The 20,210-nt window shown below is 35.1% G+C and overlaps 1 long non-coding RNA gene across 3 annotated transcripts in view; it reads right to left on the reverse strand.

Annotated features, from left to right (window-relative positions):
* Positions 1–3,370: 3,370 nt before the first annotated feature.
* Positions 3,371–20,210, reverse strand: part of LOC116421434 — a 32,869-nt gene continuing 16,029 nt past the window's right edge. Inside the window, exons 4-5 of one of the 3 annotated variants that reach the window (XR_004231792.1) lie at positions 14,950–18,720; positions 3,371–3,995 (exon numbers count right to left, since the gene is read on the reverse strand). This is a non-coding gene — a long non-coding RNA (uncharacterized LOC116421434). Of the gene's footprint in view, positions 3,996–14,767; positions 18,721–20,210 lie in introns of those variants that run through there. The other 2 variants (XR_004231793.1, XR_004231791.1) reach the window with 2 other exon arrangements.

Below are 20,210 nucleotides of genomic sequence, written 5' to 3' on the forward strand. Positions count from 1 at the left end.
TTACAGATAAGAAAACTGAAGCAGAGTTAGGTGATTTGCACAGTCAAACAGCTAGTTTCTGAGGCCACTCATTCTTGACTCCAAGCTCTGTTTTCTATCTATTGTACCATCTAGCTGTCCCATTGTGTGCATATAGTAAAGGCATAATAATGCTTGAATTGAATTAACACACAGCACCTACAAATGGAAATTATGTATGTTTTCATAAATAGTATTTCTCTATTAAGCTTATTTTTTAGTGATGTACAAAAATATATGTTTTTTTCTGGGCTTGTCTTATACAATACCATCTTGCTAATAATGTAAATTATTAGTGAATATGCTTATCAATGTCTATATCTATCTATTTTTCTATGTTTCTATAAACACAGAGGCGTGTTTTTATTTGCCCTTTGCTTTTGTAGAGGATCAATGACATCACAAAATCATGTCTTGATTTTCCTGTGAAATGTATTTAAGTGAGTCAGAGTTACACAAAGTCATCAACCTCACTTTCTCTTCCAGAATCATCTAAGTCAAGGGACAAGACAAGTCAGGGTGACTGGCAGCCGCCGGAGTAACAGTGGATGACCTTGACATCTTCAATGTTTGACCAAGTTCTAAATGCTCTATTATACCTGTTTCAGCTGCCTTCATGACCATAGGAAGAAAGTGCTCTCATCAACCCAATTCTGCTGTAGGGAGTCTTCACATACCTAGGGTACCCATTCCCCTAATTCACTGATGGGCTTGAGGTCTGTTGATTTCTTTTAAGTAAGACTGTTGAGATGCTTTTTCTGGAGTGTAGCTACTGTATAAGCTACAGCTTCATGGAGCCATAGGTGAGAGTTGTGTAAAAGGCAGATATCAAAGGTAAATGATCAGGTCTCAAAAGGGCTCAGCAAGCTCTCACAGCAGACATGCTAAAAGCTTCCCAAACATACTTACACATAGTATACCTCTATACATGTATGTGTATTCATGTAATCAGAACTGCTACTTGCTCTAGCATGTAAAGTGTTTCAAGTCTCCCCCCTTCTAGCATGAAAAGTAGAAATAATTCTAAAATGAGATGAGGTTACCTGGGTAAATACAGCCTGTGTAAATGAGCTATGGAGCTAATCTATGCACCTATTCAGGTGCCAGGAGAGTTCTCAGCATGTGGACAGCCATGAAATTGCAGCCAAATTGCTTCAGGGTATAATAACTAGCCTCCCAGTTTCAATGCTTCAAGAATTCCCCAAATGTGCATAAACTAACCTATAAAAGGGATAATGTTTTCCATGTTTCTTAAAGGATCAGATCTCTTTAATCCCCCATTTCTGTCTTTGCCAGTATTAAACACCCAACTAGAATTTAAATCTTTTGCATTCATTGGGCATTCTGAATACACTTAAGAATGCAATAGCAGAAAAAAATTTAAGCATTGACCATTTTTGAATATTAATTGAGAGGGCAGATCTCTGTCTCTCTTTGTCTCTTCCACTTAAAATGGAACAGGAAACTGGTTGGGACTAGTAGCAAGCAACCATTCAGATGATTATTAGGGACCATGAACTAATCCCTTATTGGGAGAAGAGAAGCAAAGGACCTAGTCAGCCTCAGCAATTATATTCCCCCATCTCACTAGTCAGCTCCTGATAGTCTCTGGGTGGCCCATCAGTTCTAATCACTGTCACTACCGTCCAGTAGCCAGCTGCTAGTTTTCTGGAGGAAGCAGAGCTAAAGATCAGATAACCAGAAAGAAGCTAATAAGCCTTCAGATGAATGAATGATGTACAAGATATAACTTAGTTTCTCCTTTTCAGAAATCTCAAAGTCCATTTCAAAAGCAGCATCAAACTGGTAAATTTTAGGACAGCATCTATCAAACCACTTCTGGAATCCAGTGTCCATATGACCACACTTGCCAGATATTGGATTAGTAATTGAAAATAGCGATGCATGACACAAACCTCCCCTCCTCAAAATTTGCTGTAGCAGGTGGTATGGTAATAGAATGCTTCAAATCAGGAATTTCCAAATTCAAGTTTGACCTTGAACATTTACTATATTGTGTGATCCTAAGCAAGCCATTTGACTTCAATTTCCTCATCTGTAAAATGGGGATAATAACAAGCACCTGCTTCTTGTGTTGTTATGAGTATCAATGATGAATAATTATCATAGTGCCTGGCACATAGCAATATAAATGTCAGCTATTAGTAGTTGTAGTACATTACAAATATAATGTAAGATATAATTTCTTCCAGTTTCTCCTTTCCAAAAATCTCAAAGCCCATTTCAAAAACAATATCAAACTGGTGAAATCTAGGGTACCATAATAATTCTAATTATCATGAATAGATAGAATAATACCTAGCATATAGCAATCATTATATAAATGTAAGTTCTTATTAATAATAGCATATCTCAAAAACAATTTAAGATTGATAGAAAAATTCCATTTATAATCATAGATCATAGTATCTGGCCAATAGTCTAGTAAGACAGACATGAGACATATTAGTAGAAAACTTCAAAACAATGCTGATGGGGAAAAAAGACTAAGAAAACATATGGAATGGCATTTTCTGTACTCAGGTCAAATCTAAGTAGTAAAATTACCAATACTGCCCAAATAAATGTATAGATGAATTTAAAACAATGTCTGTCTATACGCAACTGAATTTTCTTGAATTTGAAGACTAAATGGAAAAAAAACATACATGGAAAAGTAAACAAGAATATATAAAGGAGCAATAAAATCCTGATAAAGATATTCATTTTATATAGCCTGGAATCCTTATCATTTACAGAGAATTGGAAAGTATCCATGAGACTCGATTGGCCTAGAGAACTAGAAATATAAAAAACTTAGAACACTGGGGAATGGGTGTTATTGAAGTCTGGCAGAATTCCTATTGTCCTGCAGGATATCATTTTGATCCAATCTTGCTGCCATGGCAAATTTGGATTTAGAAGAGAGCAGTGTAAACTTTTAATGACTATATTCTTTTCAACTTCTATTTTATCTTTTACTTCATGGTATGGCCCATGATTTCAACTGTATGTATTCCAATTCTGAGCTTGAATCACTGAATTGGGCAGAGTTAATCTGGTCCAAAATTTCAAAGTTTGAATCTTTGTAAGCGAAACCCCACCCCAGTACGTTGCCTCTATGAGTCACAGCTGTGGTGGTTAATCAGAATGAGTATATTGTGGCGATAGACATCAAGAGTTCTTTGCAATCAGTACCTGGATAGGTGGTTACAGAAATTCTTAAGACGGTTACTATGCTTAAAGCCAAAAGAAAGCCCTTATGTCTGTGATTAAATGCCTTAAGAAAAGACCACATATACTATGCATTTTAATTTGATAAATGGTTTAAATGCATAAAAAAAGAATGGCATGAAGGAGAAATGAAATCTTTATTTCAATTGTCAAAGAAAATTAATTGTCACTAATAGAATCAAAGCATGTAAGAAATTAGTGTTAGAGAAACAAGGTTACAAAAAAATGAAGAAAGGAATCATTAATAAGAAAATTAAGTGGGATGGTATTATTACAATAAAAAATGAATTTTGATCCATACCTTCTGTCACATACTATACTGAATAGTCTCAATGGCCTAAATGTAAAAAAAAAAGAAAAGAAAAGAAAAGAAAGAAAGGAAAAAAAAGGAATGTACAAAGGCAGACAGCATATTTATCAGTTGTGCACTGAAGAATGTTCAACATCTTGTTGGTAAATGGAGAAGTTTATTGTATTCAAGATAGATTTAATTGCATAAAAATAAAAGTATTTTATAACATAAAGAAATGCATTCATCACAAGAAACGCAACAATTTGGAAAATATTCTTTTTGTTGTATTTACACGGTAAAAAGGCAGGTAGATAGCACAGTAGATATCAGGAGTGGAGTAGAGTCAGGAAGTGTTGAATTCAAATGTGACCTAAGCCACTATCTGCCCATATGGCCTTGGGCAAATAATTTAATCCTGCTTGCCCCAGTTTCCTTATCTGTAAAAAATGAGCTGGAACAGGAAATGGCAAATCAGTTCAGTACCTTTGCAAAAAACAAAAAATACCAAAATACCAAAACCCCAATTATGGTCATGTGATAAAAATCTATCAGAATCTACACAGAGCTAATTCAAATTTAAAAGAATAAAACTCATTATCCAATGGATAAAGGGTCAGAGCAAAGAACAAATCACAGAACTGCTTAGTTGCTTCAGTTTAGTGATTTTTTTTTATTATAGGACCATGTCCTCTGAATGTTATTAAAAGGAAGAAAAGATATATTTATACAATAACAATAATAACTGATATTTGCATAATGAGTTAATTTTTTCTTTTTTTTTTTTTAGCATTGTAAGATAAAAATTTATTAATATTCTGCTTTTATCAGGGAAAGCCCATGTTTCCTGCCAAAATAATAAAATTTAAGATTTTTGGTAAAATCTTAAAAGTATTATCAGGTAGAATAATATATCTCTTTGCATTTACACATCTTTTTTTTTTTTTTTTTAATAGCCTTTTATTTACAGGTTATATGTATGGGTAACTTCCCAGTATTAACAATTGCCAAACCTCTTGTTCCAGTTTTTTCACCTCTTACTCCCACCCCCTCCCCCAGATGGCAGGATGACCAGTAGATGTTAAATATATTAAAATATAAATTAGATACACAATAAGTATACATGACCAAACTGTTATTTTTGTACAAAAAGAATCAGACTCTGAAATATTGTACAATTAGCTTGTGAAGGAAATAAAAAATGCAGGTGGGCATAAATATAGGGATTGGGAATTCAATGTAATGGTTTTTAGTCATCTCCCAGAGTTCTTTCTCTGGGCGTAGCTGGTTCAGTTCATTATTGCTCCATTGGAAATGATTTGGTTGATCTCGTTGCTGAGGATGGCCAGGTCCATCAGAACTGGTCATCATATAGTATTGTTGTTGAAGTATATAATGATATGAATTAAGTTTTTCAAAATGTTTCACATTTGAGCTTTGCAACAATCCTGTGGAGTAAGTGCCATTATATCCCCAGTTTACAAGATGTGGAAATTAAAGTTGAGAGAGGTAATATACTTGTCCAGGATCACACAGATAGTTAAGTTTCTTAGGCAGGATTTGAATTTGGGTTTTTTTTGTCTAATACTCTCTGCATTGGATAAATATTCCAGAATATGAATAGTTGCTTTATTTATAATGGACCAAGCTAGAAATGATCTACATGTTTAACCATTGACTGAATAAAATGGGGTGAGTTCAGAAGATTTAGATTTAAGTCTGACTATGTCAACTACCAATCCTGGGCAAATACTTGACCTTCTCAGTGGCCCAGACCCTCTCAACATAAGTTAAAGCAAAAGGTGAGAATCTGTAACAAATGCAGAGAAAGTCCCCTGCCAGAATCACCCTACACCAATGAAATTATAGGTCTATTAAAAAAATTATCAAAATGAAAATAGTTTAGATATTTCATATCACCCTAGATGTCATTCCTTATTTTGTCTATGGCTTATAATTAATATTGTTAAAGTTTTGTTTTAGTCTTTCTATACTCAGTGGCCAGTACAGTGTCCGGTATATAGTTGGTGTTTAACAAATACTTATCAAATTGAATTGTTCAAAAAAAAAAAACAGTCATAGAGCTTTGTTGTATATGATATTAATCATATATTTATACTTTTAATTCTCATCTGTGTTAGTAGATTTTGTATTTATAATGAAGATGTAACTGGAGAAAGGTGAGAACTATCACAGGAGAAGGAGGGCTAAAATACATTTTACTCCCGATTCCTCTCAGGATGGCTGCCCCCGAGCATTGAAAACCATCTGTTGGTGCACCCAACGTGATGAGCAAAGGCACTGAATGCGGGGGTGCTGGTGGGGGTAGTCAAAGACTATAAGATAGTGATTAGATTGGCTCATGAAATGAAAAGAGAAAACAGGCAAAGGTTAGCATAGCCAGGTCATAATTCAATTCGGGACTCCCAGTTGATAACATGAGCTTCACTCTGATGTCTCATAACATCACGAGCGCCTCTGAATGAAATTATAGCTTCCCAGCCCATAACTCACACAGTTCCCTGTTATTTATTCTTGGCTACAATGTTGCTGGACACACATATTTTACTGAGAGATGATATAAAATCTCTGGGCTGACACCAGAGCTATAAATATGGTCACTTCGAATAGAAAATGCTCTAGCCAGTCTCCTTCCAGTGAGTGGAGTTCTACTGGATGGATCTTGCTTTGTGGATAAAACTTGTGGTGGGCATGTCTTCCTGAGGACCCAAGAAGGATGGATCCCAAGAGATTTCTAGGTTTTGACCAATTTGGGTCTTGATAGAAAATACTGATAAAAGGGACATAAACTAGTTCTTCTTAAGTAGAGTTTCCAGGAATTTCCTAAATGTCTTCGCCATTGCTCTGCTTTTGACCCTTTGACGTTCCACAGTTGTCTTATATTTGAATAGGCATATGTTCAATTCAATAAGTATTATTAACTGGGAGCTATTTGGCTAATTGACATATAAAGATGAAACAAAGAGCAGTTCCTTGCATTTAAGGAACTAGAATTCTATTGGAGGAATGTAACATGCACTCAAGTAAATAAGTGCAAATTAATTATATGAAGTAATATCAAAAGGCAGAATGTGTTATGTAACCTAATGATTCAATCCCTAAGATGTAAATCTGTACAGACTGGCTTCCATCTTGGGGACTTTTCACAAATCACTTTCTGGGGCTTATGACGTCTTTATCCAAATTCCTGTGGAACTCTTAGAATGTGTCTTATTTTCTCCCATCCAAAGTTTCTTTTGGGGAATATGGTGAAGTCACAGAATATCATTGCGATATATGTCAAGAGGACCATAGAGTCCCTGAGGGGTTGGCAGAATTTACCAGAGAGGGGATGAGAATTGTACCACTGTTTATGGGCCACTGTAAGTCCTTTGTGTTATTTTTCATTGTACATAGGGTGATATATAAAGGCTGTACTGTATCTAATATTTGTGAACTGAGTGCAAGCATAGGAACTGGGACCCTTTTAGCCCACATCCACATAGATTTGGTCATGAACCATATTCTAAGCCTGACAGAAATCTCTGGATGGTAAGAAAAGAAGTAAATTCTGAAGTTCCAAGGAAAACCTGGATGAAAGCAAAAATAAGTCCAAGGGAGAGATTTGTGGAAATCTTTTCTGGATTAAAGGTTACAAGAGAACGATGTTTCCAGTTTCTATTGATCCAAATTAGTATTTCAAGCTACTAACTTGCTAGTAAAGTTATCAGATTTCTTAATCTCTGATTAACAATGTTCATTTTGTCAATATTTTTTTTTCTTCCCTATTCAATCAAGAACTGTGATCCCACATGCTCAATGCTTATGATCAGGTTCCTCAGAAATAGCAAAAGCTTTAAATGCCTAATATTCCCCAGCAAGAATAATTTTGTTTCTTGGGGAAACAAGAAGTTTCAGTCCAAAATGCCAACAAAGAATGTAAGTGGGCCTGGACAAAGATAAACTAAACTTGAAGCCTGAAATAACTGGAAAAATCCCTTTTCATGGAGGGGATTATATTCAATACCAAAATTATGGGTGTAAGTTGCTAAATTTAATATTTTTAAAAAGCTTAGAGATCTTCTTTGTCTATGATGGGTCAAGAGGAGATGGAGTCTTGCCATTTAAAGTTTTTTTTTTTTTTTTTTTTTTTTTTTTTTTTTAAGTTGAGACATTATCTCAGTTTCAACTAGGAACTGTTCTTTGTTTCATTTTTCTATGCCAGAGCCTGGCACACAGCAGTCACTTCATAATCTGGCAACTCTTGTTACTGTTTACTACATTCAATTGTAATGAACAAAGTCCAGCCAATGAGAGAAATAAACAGAAAAAGAAATAAAACATGAAAACTGAATTTCATAGATCCTACCCTGAACAAAGTAGAATTAAAGTTTTTTTTTTCCAGCTCCTTAATTGTTAGCTTTCTCTTTCTCTTCCTTCAAATTCTATGTACATATTTGTTTAAATATTGCATAGTTCCAAACAAATGTGTGTTTAATTATTTATATTTTATATAAAGAAAACATTTACATTTTCTTAGAAAACAGGGCCTAGGTTTTTGTTATCATTAGATCTAACTTGTTGTCTTGCACCCAAATGGTATTTAATAAATGACTATTGCATTGAGTTGAATAAAAGTAGTGCAAGATTCTTGGGTGTCCTTGAAATTGCAAAGACATCTAGAAACAAAGAAAACCAAATAAAAATTATACTTCATTTTGCTTGGAAAACCCAAAATAAATATCTGTCATCAAAAATCTCCATTTTCATTTTTCACTTGAATCTTGAAACAAATCATATCTGTTTAGATGTTCTTATGTACCCAAACTTGAGAGTGGATACCTAGTACTTACTGGGCAAGCAGGTGGCACAGGAGATAGAATGCCAGACCTCGACTCATGAAGAACCGAGTTGAAATCCAACCTCAGACTTACTAGTTAAGTGACGTTGCAAAAGTCACTTAATCCTATTGGCCTTAGTTTCCTCAGCTGTAAAAAATAGCAAACTACTCCAGTGGTTATAAAAAGTTGAATGTGACTGAAACAATTCTAGGCACATAACTGCTACCCAGAAGACAGTTGAAATGGTTTGTTGAATTAAAGAAACAAATACACATTAATTTCTCATTTTTACTTTTCTATAAGGGATTCTTTCTGTGATGGTATAACAAAAGGAATTTTTGATTAAGGAGACATTTTGTTTTTTCTAAAGCTGGGTTTATACTTCTGACACTCTATGACCATGTGACTCAATCTCCCTAAACATCCCAGTAATCTAATCTGTTATATTTGGATAGTACCTGCAGAGTCTCCCTTAGAAAGCTATTGCCAAGTTCAAATGATATAAATATATAGATAGATATAGAATGTATTACAGCTCAAAGAATTAAATTTCAATTATTGCTATTATTGTTGTTGTCATTTTTTATTGTAGTCGTTACCTCAAAGTCTTTCTGTGATACTTTACCATATTTGGGAAGTGATCTTGAATTCTTATGTTTTATTAATGCCTTTTTTTTTTTAACTTTCTAATTGTTTCTCTATATATCCTTCCTCCCACCATCTGATCCACTTCAAGATCCTCCCAAGTAACAAAGAAAAGCAATCAACCAAAAACAATCAAGGCAGCCATTGCATTTTTTTTGTATATGCTGCATTTGGCATTCCTAGTTATCTGATTTTTATATTCAGTAGTGATCCTTGTATATATTATGAATACAGTTGTCTTTTATGTGATTTTTAATTAAAATTATTAAAGTAATTGCATCTATTAATCAAATTATCTCCAACAATTAAATCAATAATTTCCTAAGCAATAGATACCCACTTTGATTCCAGTTTGTTATTACCATAAAAATTTTCTGCTTTGGCTATTTTGGTATATATGGGATCTTTTATTTATGTATTTTTGTCATTGACTTCCTTATGGTTCACTAGGCTAAATGTCATGGACAATTTAATAATTTTTTTTAGCATTATTTCAAATTGTCCTTCAGCTCTATGTCCCGGAATTCATACAACCCCACCATCACTGATTATTTCTAGTTTTTATCATCCTTGCTGATGGATGAGTGTGAGATGAAACATTAGAATTATTTTAATGTTCATTTATTATTATTATTATTTGCTGAGGCAATTGGACTTAAGTGACTTGCCCAGGCTCACACAGCTAGGAAGCTATAGGAAGTATTAAGTGACTGAGATCAAATTTGAACTCAGGTTCTCCTGACTTCAGGATTGGTGATCTATCCACTGTGACACCCTCCCCAATGTTCATTTATTATTAAAGGTAGCATTTTAAGATGGATAGGGAACGTTTTCCGAGTAAGGAAGATCTGAGTTTAAGTCACACCTTGAATCTGTTCTGACTGTAAGACCCTGGGCAAATCATCTAGCATTTACATGCTCAAGATAGTGAAACTATAAGTTGCAGAGCAGATGCTGATCTGCATCAGTAGAAGGAGTTTCCATTTAACAATGAAATTATGGGTTTAGCCTTTATTCCTTTCCTTATTATTAGTGCTTTGGAGCATTGATTTTTTTTTTCAAATTCATGGAATAAAGCAAAGTTTTTCACAACATAGTATAATAAAAATGATTGCATATGAAATTGTAAATCTTTTATGTACAATGACATTTTAAATATATTTTATTTATATATATATATATATATATATATATGTATATATAATAAAGTGATCATGTAAATTTCTCTTCCTCCCCTTCCCTTCATGTCTTAGAGATGACTACTATAGACACAAATAAATTTGTATATATGTAAAATCATTCCACACATATTTTTATTTATCAATTCCTTCTCTAGATGCAAATAGCACCTTTTTTCATATGTCCTTTATGGTTAGAGTATTTATAATAGTCATATTGCCTTCATCTTGGCACACATTTTGTCCTCATATCTATTGAAGAACGGTAGAAAATTTCAAAAAATTGAAAATAGAAAAAAAGATGACAAATTGACTGTTTATCTCAATTTCATTCACCAGAAATATTATTCTATATAATGATTTAAGATGTACAAAAAGCATTATAGATTTTATCTCATTGATACTTCATAACCTCCCTGTGAGGGAGGTATCACAAACACTGTTAAAACCATTTTTACAGCAAAGGAAATAAGACTCAGTTTAAGTAGTTGTAGTTCTGTAGTTAAGCAATTGTAGTTCTACAATTAATAAGCATCAGAGCAAAGTTGTAGCTCAGGTCTTCTTGATTTCAAGTTCGGTTTTCTATCCATATGTCATGTAAAGACCAAAAGGGAACAGAAGCCAATTTCACTGAATAAACTCTGGTGCTCTGGGCAGGGAGTTGGTGCAATGGATTGAGCATCACATGACTTGAAAGCTCACTTCATACATCTAGTTGATGTATGACTGTGGAGAAGTTATTGAGCCTCTGTTTGTCTCAGTTTTCTTATCTGCAAAATGGGGTTAATGGTAGCACCTACTTCTCAGTTTTGTTTTTTTTTTTTTTTTTTTTTTGAGGATGAAATGAAATAATTGTGAAATTTGTAAACCTTAAAGCACTAAATAAATGCTACATAAAAAAGCACTATATGAAGGCTAATGATATGGAATATAACAATTTCAGCATGAACTCATTTGAAAAACAGATGGATAGAAGAAGATAATTAGTTTTGCTTTCAAAAGCAATTGGGATGGGGTGGGGAATGAGTCTATAGAAAATTTAGTTTGAGATACAGCTAAGCTAGCCAAGAATTCTGATGGAAGACATAGGAAGAAAGACTAGAAATAGATATGAAATGCAACAGAATTGCAGAAGATATTATCCTCTGGGTTTTCTGCCTTCTCAACTAAATTCCTTGGAAAACTACCTACGTTCAATGCCTTTGTTTTCTCTCCTTTTACTATATTCTAAGCCCTCTGAAAATTGGCTTCTAACTTCATTACATAACTGAAACCTCTCTCTCCCTTTACTTATGGTTTCTTAATTGCCAAAAACAAAAGTAATTAAACTTTTCCTCTTTATTCCTTTCCTCGTGTTGGATGAAAAAATGTTGCTCATCTTAAATTCTTGATTAAAGAGAGGCTCTTGTGTCTCTTTAATCTCTTTTTTTCTACCTACAAAAATATTTGTTTCCTCTGCCCTTAAAAAAGTTTCTCTTTGATTTTGCCATGCATTCTTATTTCAAATCATCTTCCCCCTCCCTTTCATTCCATTACCAAACATTTCTAAATAATGGGCTATACTCATTACCTTTATATTTATTTGTTCCTTAACTATTTACAAGACTGATTTATAAATTCTATCTCTTTACCTATTTTTTTCTGCCAAAGGTCATTGTGAACTACTAATTTCTAAATCCAATAGTCTCTTAGTAGTCTTTACTTTAATTAACCTCTCTTCATAATATAACTGCATTGACCACTCCTTCCTTCTTGAAATTCTTCACTTCTGGTTGTGGAGTGAATACAATATCTGTGAAACAGATATTGTAGTACCTTTGTTCTCTATTTCTCTAACTGCTTCTTTTCTACTTCTCTCAGTCCCTTAAATTAGTATTCTCTAGAATTCTGTGTTCTGCTTTTTTCTCTCTAATATTGTATCATTTTATAACGTTATATATATGTGTGTTTATATAATGTTATATAAAAGTTCAGATTATATGTAAATGCTTCCTAAATCTGGTGGACTAAACTGAACTTCTTTCCTAAGTACTGCCTGTTGAAACCTTCTAGCTGTCTCTTTAAAATTTATCAAAATCAAAGTTATAATCATATTCTTGCCCAAACCTGCTACTCTTTCAGTTGACTTTCCTCAGAGTTATCTTTGAATCTACTCCTCTCCTCATCCCTTATACCTGTCCAGATTTCTAAATCCTATCACCAGTCAACACATCTTCATAATATCTTTTGAGTCCATGCCTTCCTTTCTACACATCTGTGTCATCATGTTAAGGCCGTTATTATTTTTCTTCCTGCAATAACCTCTTGCTTGATTTCTTTACCTCCAGTCTCTGCCCTTTCTAATCTATTATAAACATTATGTTAATCTTCAGTTTCCTGGCATGGCTCTAGTATACTTTCCAGATTTCACAGGCATACAACAAAGAGATCAACACAATGGCTCTGTAGACTTTCAATTTGGTAGTCAGTCCTCCCCTCTCTAAAACACTGAGCTAGCTCTGGCAATGCATGTGGGCAACCTTATTATCAATGTGGACATCCCTGGAAAATATACTGCCAAGGTAAGAGAACTTATCCACAGCATTTGAAACTTCTTCATTTACTATAACTGCTGATTTCATCGTTATATGCCTATACAATACAGTATATGAGCACCATGCCAGGAAACTGAATCACTTCCATGTGAATTGTCTTAGGAAGATTCTGAAGCTCTCCTGGCAGGATAAGATACAAGACACTGAAGTCCTTTCTTGAACTAAACTGCAAAGCATTCCAATTCTACTGACCAAAGAACAACTCCATTGGGGTGGCCACATTGTTCTAATACCAAATGTATACTTGCCAAAAAGATTATTTTATGGAGAACTCACATATGGTAAGTGCCCACAAAGTGGTCAGAAAAAGCGATACATTTTCAACATCTCAAGAACTTTAGAACTGGTTGTATAATGTGAGGGACATTGGCATAGGACAGGTCCAGCATAACATTCCCTTTTCAGAGAAATTGCTGTGCTCTATGAGCAAAGCAGAATTGAATTAGCTCAGAAGAAACACGAGATGCACAAAGTCAGAGACACTGCCCCAAATGTTCATAGAGACTATTTGTGACCAACCTCTGGCCAAGCATTCCAAATTCGTATTGGTCTAATCAGCCACAGTTGGACACACTGTAACTCAACTCTGACATAGTAATGTCATTTTGATCCTCTTCAAGAATGAAGACAACGACTAAACCATGTTAATCTTAATAAAGCAATACCTCTGCTCACATCAACCCAAAGCTCAAAAACATTCAAAGTCTCCCCATTGCTTGAAATAAATTTCAAACTCCTTAGCTTGATATCCTTTTTTTTCCCCAACCCTGTTTCATAGTACTTCCTACATATCTGCTATGCTTCAGATTGAACTGTTTGTTGTCCTTTAAACTTATATTACTTTTTACCATCTTGGTAACTGTGTTTTTGAAATCCCTTCCTCTTGGAATTCTCATGGACCTTTCATCTCCATTTAACATCTGTATCTAACAAATATCTACCCAAATTTCAAAATCCAGAATCTAGCAAGCCTTACTTGACCTCCTCTTCCATCTCCTCTATTCAGAAGTTATTTATCTCTTTTCTGGAGTCTCACTTTACTTTCCTATATGATGGTTTCATTGTAGTTATTTGCATTTATGTCTTCTCTTCCACAAGTAGATTTTAAGTTTTGTGAAGGCAACAACTAGCTTTCTATCTCTTTGGCACCTAGCATAATGCCTTATGTATTACAAGTACTCATTATATATTTATTCAATGGAGGAAAGTGGGAGAAATTCCTTTCATTATTTGAAGGCACAGATACTCTCCTTGGTCCTGGAGGGTAAAAGTAAATAGATCTCAGAGAAGTGAATGAGGAGAAGATATAGATGGGGATATTTAGGCTTGACTTTGCAATAATTTTGTAACAATCAGCACCAACTCTTAGGAGTTGCCATAAGAAGTTGTGGGTTTCCCCTTCACTGAAGTGCTTCAGTAGAAGGAAAATGGTTACTTGTCAATAATGTTCTTTTTTTTTAAGGACATTTCAATTTCCAACTGCTGCCCATGCCTAAAATGCTTTTCCTCCTTGTTTGTGATCACGATCATGTCAGATGAGATTTTTGGAAGTATATAATAATCAACCAAAATGACTATCGGCATGGGTCGTGAGATAGAAAGTAAATATCAGCTTCCCCTTATGTTAACAGTTTTTTCATCCTATGTCCCATATGGCTTACGGCAAGGAAATTGAAAACAAGAGGGTAATTCCAGATTGTGAGTTCTAAGACGTTACCCAAATCAGCCTCCACAGAGTTGTGGATAGTAGAAATCTACTGTTGACAATCCTTTGGAAAAAAGTCTTAGTAAAAGGATAATGCTTCTTCAGGGAAAATGAGAGAGACAGACAGGAAGAGAGAGAGAAAGAAGAGAAAGAGAGAAATACAGAAAAAGACAGAGAGACACAGAGACAAAAAAAGACAGAGAGACAGACACACACACACACACACACACACAGAGAAAGAGAGAGAGAAAGAGAGAGAGAGAGAGAGAGAGAGAGAGAGAGAGAAAAGGGTCTTCTTTTTTTTTGGTTCAGTTTTGAAAATTCTAAATAAGGATCCCTGTGTTTTTGATTAGGATAACTTTTTAATTTTATGATTACTTATTTCATTCCATGGGAAAAATGATCTTTGTTTAAATCTACTTGTAATTCTTGGTAATTAACATACCTAATTTAAGAATGGTGCTGATAAGCTGAATGTCACTGGTCCAACTGCTAGATCATTTGGTAAGGAAGAACTATTTATTTACTGACAGCAAACTGTATCCTTCTTTTGAGTCAGATGTGCACTGAGTACATGCCTTTGGTCGCAAAGGACTGCCTGTGAAGAAAGAGTAGAAAACAACCAGAGAGTTAGCAGGAGACACAACCCTAAAGCATGCCCTCCTGGAGGAAGATCTGTAGCGTCAGCTTGTATCCAGAGAGGCAAAATGTCAATGAATAGAGATGACTTTGACATGAGGAAAACCTGGGTTAACATTCTTCCTCTGACAAACGCTATTGTGGGCCAGTTACTAAGCCTCTTAGAGATGTAGTCAACACTCTCCAAGATTCTAAATTGCAGAAATGGTGCTGACCTATCCTGGTAGAGAGAATTTCCTCATCTAAAGATTCTTCATATCAATGAAACCTCAGGTCTGATCATTAATCCCTACTGAGCATGGGGTAGCACCATCATCCTGTAGAAAAGATGGAAATAGGGGGAGGATCATTACAATCATAATGACAACATAGTTTTCTAGAATTCTAAAAGTAGGCACATGTTGGTGGCAGTAAAGGAGGAATATCTAAAAACACTTTTGCATTAGGGGTAGAATAGTAAAGGGGAGAGGTGTGAAGAAATGGAAGAGCTAAGGATGGGAATGGAGACAAAAGTAATTAACTATAAAGTATTTAAAGATAGGCTATTTAAACACTATTCTGCAACAGATGAAACCACTAAGAGCACACAAAAATGAGTCTTCTGAGAATATGAAGGGATCTTGAGAGAAGTAAACTAATGTCCTACTAATTTCTGAGGGTTTTCATTCTCATGTGTACATTCTCTGTAGCTCCTAAAGCTGTACCTTGATTCAAAAGAATGCCTTGGGGTTTGTTTTGTGTTCTATATTTATGTTTGGGTAACTAGCCATGGGAGTAACACTTTACTTATCAGTTTAGGGCTTTGGGGGCAAGCAGTGCAGAGATTAGGGCAAGCAAATACCCAGGAGAATCAGCCAGTGATAGTAAGAGTACCTTCATATCCCAGGCACCTGCTGTGTGTCTAATCTTCCTGGGGCCTCCCTTATCTGCTTGAAGGACTCCAGGCTCAGTCTCTGACATTAAAATGCTTGGCTTTACTCTAAGCCAGGGAGTACAAATATCATTATCATTCGCATTTTACAAAAAAGAAACCAAGGCCCAGATATGTTAAATAATTTTCTCAAGCCACAAAACTAGCAAGCACTGGGGGCCAAGACTTGAACTGAGTCATTCATTCCCAATCCAAGTCCAGGGGTCTCTCCTTGTAATCATGCTGTCTTTCCAGAAGCAGAAACAAAAAGGTATGGTGGGGGGGGGAGGGAATAGAACAGTGGACCCAACCTTTGGGGAATGACTGTGAGGGCTGGCAATCCCCTCTCTTACTTATGCTGTGCAGTGTGATCTGCTCAAGATTTATAAACATAGAACTACTGTGCAACTGAGTTGCTTCAAAGTGCCAGGGAGTCCTTTAACATAGCCTTTGTGCATCTGTTTGGTCTTTGTTTACTCTTCCCTAAAGGCAGACCAAATGGACTATCTTTACATATCTAACTCAATTAAGCAGTTTATTCTTAAGTCAATAAAAACATGAAAAGTTTAGTAAAGTAAAGGTACTCAGAACTGGGGTAACTAGTCCTGAGGTGTCATATTACCATAAAATCTCTTAACCACCAAGAATTCACTGTAGCCAAAATACGGACTATTAGAAAACATTGTATACCAATGAACAGTTTGCTGCCCAATGACTCCATGTTTGTAGGTCTCAAATAGACTACACAGCTCAGGAAATACAAGTGGAGATTGCCACCATTTACACAGTCATTCCCAAGGCCTAGGACCAGATTCTTACCTGGTGCTGAGGACATGGGGTGTACTCGGTAAGCATTGTTGGCTTGAGAATTATTATTTAATAACATTGTGATATGGCATAACCTAGTTGCACTGCCAAACACTCATTTGCATACTTCTTGGAAATGGAATTTTCCTTGTATTCTATAATTTAACATAAAACTATACACTAAATGGAATGAAAACATTGGGAGGTGAAAACATAAAAAGAAATCAAGAACAAATACTTCATAGATGTAAATACAACTATTGATAATATAAATAGAACAAGTGAACCAAATTCCCTTCCTTATTGTCATTCATCACGTGTTTATCTCTGAAAATTTGGATCAAATAATCCAACTTTATAACATAACACACCTTTCTTCAAGCAAAACTGTGGCAATAGCAACCCTTAGGATCATAGGATTAAGAACTAGGAAGGACCTCAGGAAAAAATTTATACATTTTCTTTTGTTTTACAAATGAGGGAACTGAGATTGGTTGGAGAAGCATGAAGTGGGAGATAAGAGTAATGGCATAAACTCACACTGCCAATAAATACATGGCAAAGATGTGAATCTGCTTCAGTTCACATACTGAAGTGAGAATCTTACTCTAAACCCAGTGCTCTTTCTTTTGTTCCTGAACATCTTTTCAGGATATAATCTAAATATCATCAAACCCAATGAATTACCTTATCCCTCTCCCCCCATTAGTTGAAAGTCATTGTGGTTGGGTAGATGGAGTGAGGGACTTAGGGTTAAGAAGATCTGAATTCAAGTCTTGCTTCTGACCAATATTAACTGAATGACTATGGGCAAGTCACTTAACTGCTAAAGTCTCAGGCAACCCCCTGACTTACTAATAAGTCATAAACTGAAATCTGCCTTAGTGGAGGAAGTTTCCATCCTGATGAAAAAACCACAGGTTTTCTAGTACTGAACTTGGTCTATTTCATTAGCTTTTTTTGTATTCTATAATTCCTGAATCACAGCAGTGAACAAAATTCCCAAAGGACTTACCAGATATCTTCAAAAAAGTTTAATGATTCTTCCCAATGATATAATCATTAGGCATAAACCCCAAGAAGTAGTGAGAAAGATACCAAATATATAAAAATATTTATATCAGTGCTTTTTCATAGTAGTAATAACTTGAAGTGAAGTGGGTATCCATCCATTGGGGAATGGATGATCAAATTGAGGTATATGAACAAAAATGTACACATTATAGAGTTCAGATTGGGTTGGGGTTATGGAATATTAAGGGAATGGAATGGAATATTATTATACCAAAAAAATCAATGAATATGTAGAAATCATAGAAACTTGACTACATTTTTATGAACTGATGCAGAACAACATAAGCAGAATATATCTAATGAACACATTAAAATAAAGGAAACAATATTGAAAGAATTCAGAATTCTAATTAATACAATGAACCACAATGACTTCTGAGAACTGGGAATGAAGCATGCTTCCTCTCTCGGTAGAAATGTGGATGACTATGAGTACAGAATATGGCATATTGTATTGCTGTTTTTTGTTTGCTTGTTCAAATGTACTTCTTTAATACAAGATATGGTTTTAGGGGAAGTTATTGGGAATAGGCAGCTGTGCTTTAAAAAGAGCATCAAAAAAAGGTACTAAAATATTTCAGTTAAAGTGCTTGTTATTATGGATATGAGGTCTTTACAATGATCGTGATTATAAAATGACTGCTGAATTGGCAGACCCCTAAGTAATCCATCTTTCCAATAATTTTGTTACAATTTATTTAGTTACCTTGATAATTGTGGATACTTAGTATATTTGTAAGATTAGGCTAAAGAAGGCATAGTCTCTGGCTTCAAAGAGCCTCTCCTCTGAAAAACAAAAAAAAAATTCAACATAGAAACAAATGTTTATTATTTGTTACAATCCGTGGCTTTTTATCTTCTAACTCTACCTCTGCCTCATTCTTCCTAAAGCTATTCTGTGTTCTTGCCACAATCTAAAACTCGTCTTGTTTTTTCTCTCAACCTATTTTTTACTGACTCACTTAAGCAGCAATCATTTCTTAAGGACCTACTATGAGTACTGCAATAACTGGCAGGAATACAAAGATTAAAAAAAAAAAAGCATCTATAGTTAAGAAGCTTTCATTTTATTGGGGAAGAAAACATGCTCACATATAGATATGTACAGAATAAGTAAATATAGAGTAGACACAAAATACAAATGATTGAATAAAAAATAGGAGGATAGCATTATCATTTAGGGAATGAGGAAAGGAATTTAGGTAAGAGGTAAGGCCCAAGTTTCATCTTGAAGGAAATTAGTGATTGTATGAAATAGAGGGGAGAAAAGAATGTATTCTGGGCATGGAATGTGGTCAATAAAAAGGTAAAGAGAGGGAGATAGAGTACCCTGTGGAAAAGAGAAGGAAGGACAGTTTGTCTAGACTATGGGGATGAGGAAGGGAAATAATATATAACAGATTAGAAAGATAGATTGGAGCCAAGTTGCAAAGGGCTTTCAAAGGCAGAGGATCTGGTATTTTGTCCCAGAAACAATAAGGAGGGCAAGCAGGTGAAAATAGTTTACAAATCTGGGAGACTAGAAGGACAGGAGAGCCTTCTGCAGAAATTGGGAAGTATAGTAGAAGAGTGAGTTTTAAAGGAAAAATAAGGGCTTCTGTTTTGGATATGTGTTTGAAATGTCCAAAATATCATACTAGACCATTTAGTACAGAAATAACAATTCTTCAGAGCTCAACTTACATGACCACTGGCCAGTTAACTTCCCCAGAAGGATAACTATAACTATCCTTAAGGTACTCGAAAATAAATCTATGACTTCCTAAACATTAATTCAAGAGCCTCCAGTAGTGTTCTTGAAATTTCAAAGTAGATTGATGGGGGGATGGAGCGAAGATGGTGGAAAGCAGACACAACTTTCTGTGACTTTCTCTGACCTCTCAAACCAACAGCAGATTAAGCCTCTAAACTGGTTTTGAAATCAAAGAATCCACAGATATTTGGAGTACAACACATTCCCAGAAGAAGATACCTTGGGAAAAACTTCAGAATAGGTCTGTTTCAAATGGGCAGAGGGACAGTCAGTTGAGCCCAGATGGCAGTACAGGGAGACTGGGGCAGAAGCTGGGGTGGGGAGTCAGAGCATTGCAGCTTCTATGCACCTGGAAATCTTCTCTGAGTCTCTTAGGCTACTTACTCTGTCTTGGTTGCAAGCAGGTAGTTTGGCAGATTTGCTACAAAAGGCAAATTGTAAACCACTGAGCCCCAGAAGAATGTGGGACCTAGCCGGTTACCTAGTGCCAAAATTTAATCAGCAGAACTGCCCCAGGGCAAAC

Source organism: Sarcophilus harrisii, chromosome 2 (genome assembly GCF_902635505.1).
Source record: "Sarcophilus harrisii chromosome 2, mSarHar1.11, whole genome shotgun sequence".
In the NCBI taxonomy this organism is placed as follows: Eukaryota; Metazoa; Chordata; class Mammalia; order Dasyuromorphia; family Dasyuridae; genus Sarcophilus; species Sarcophilus harrisii.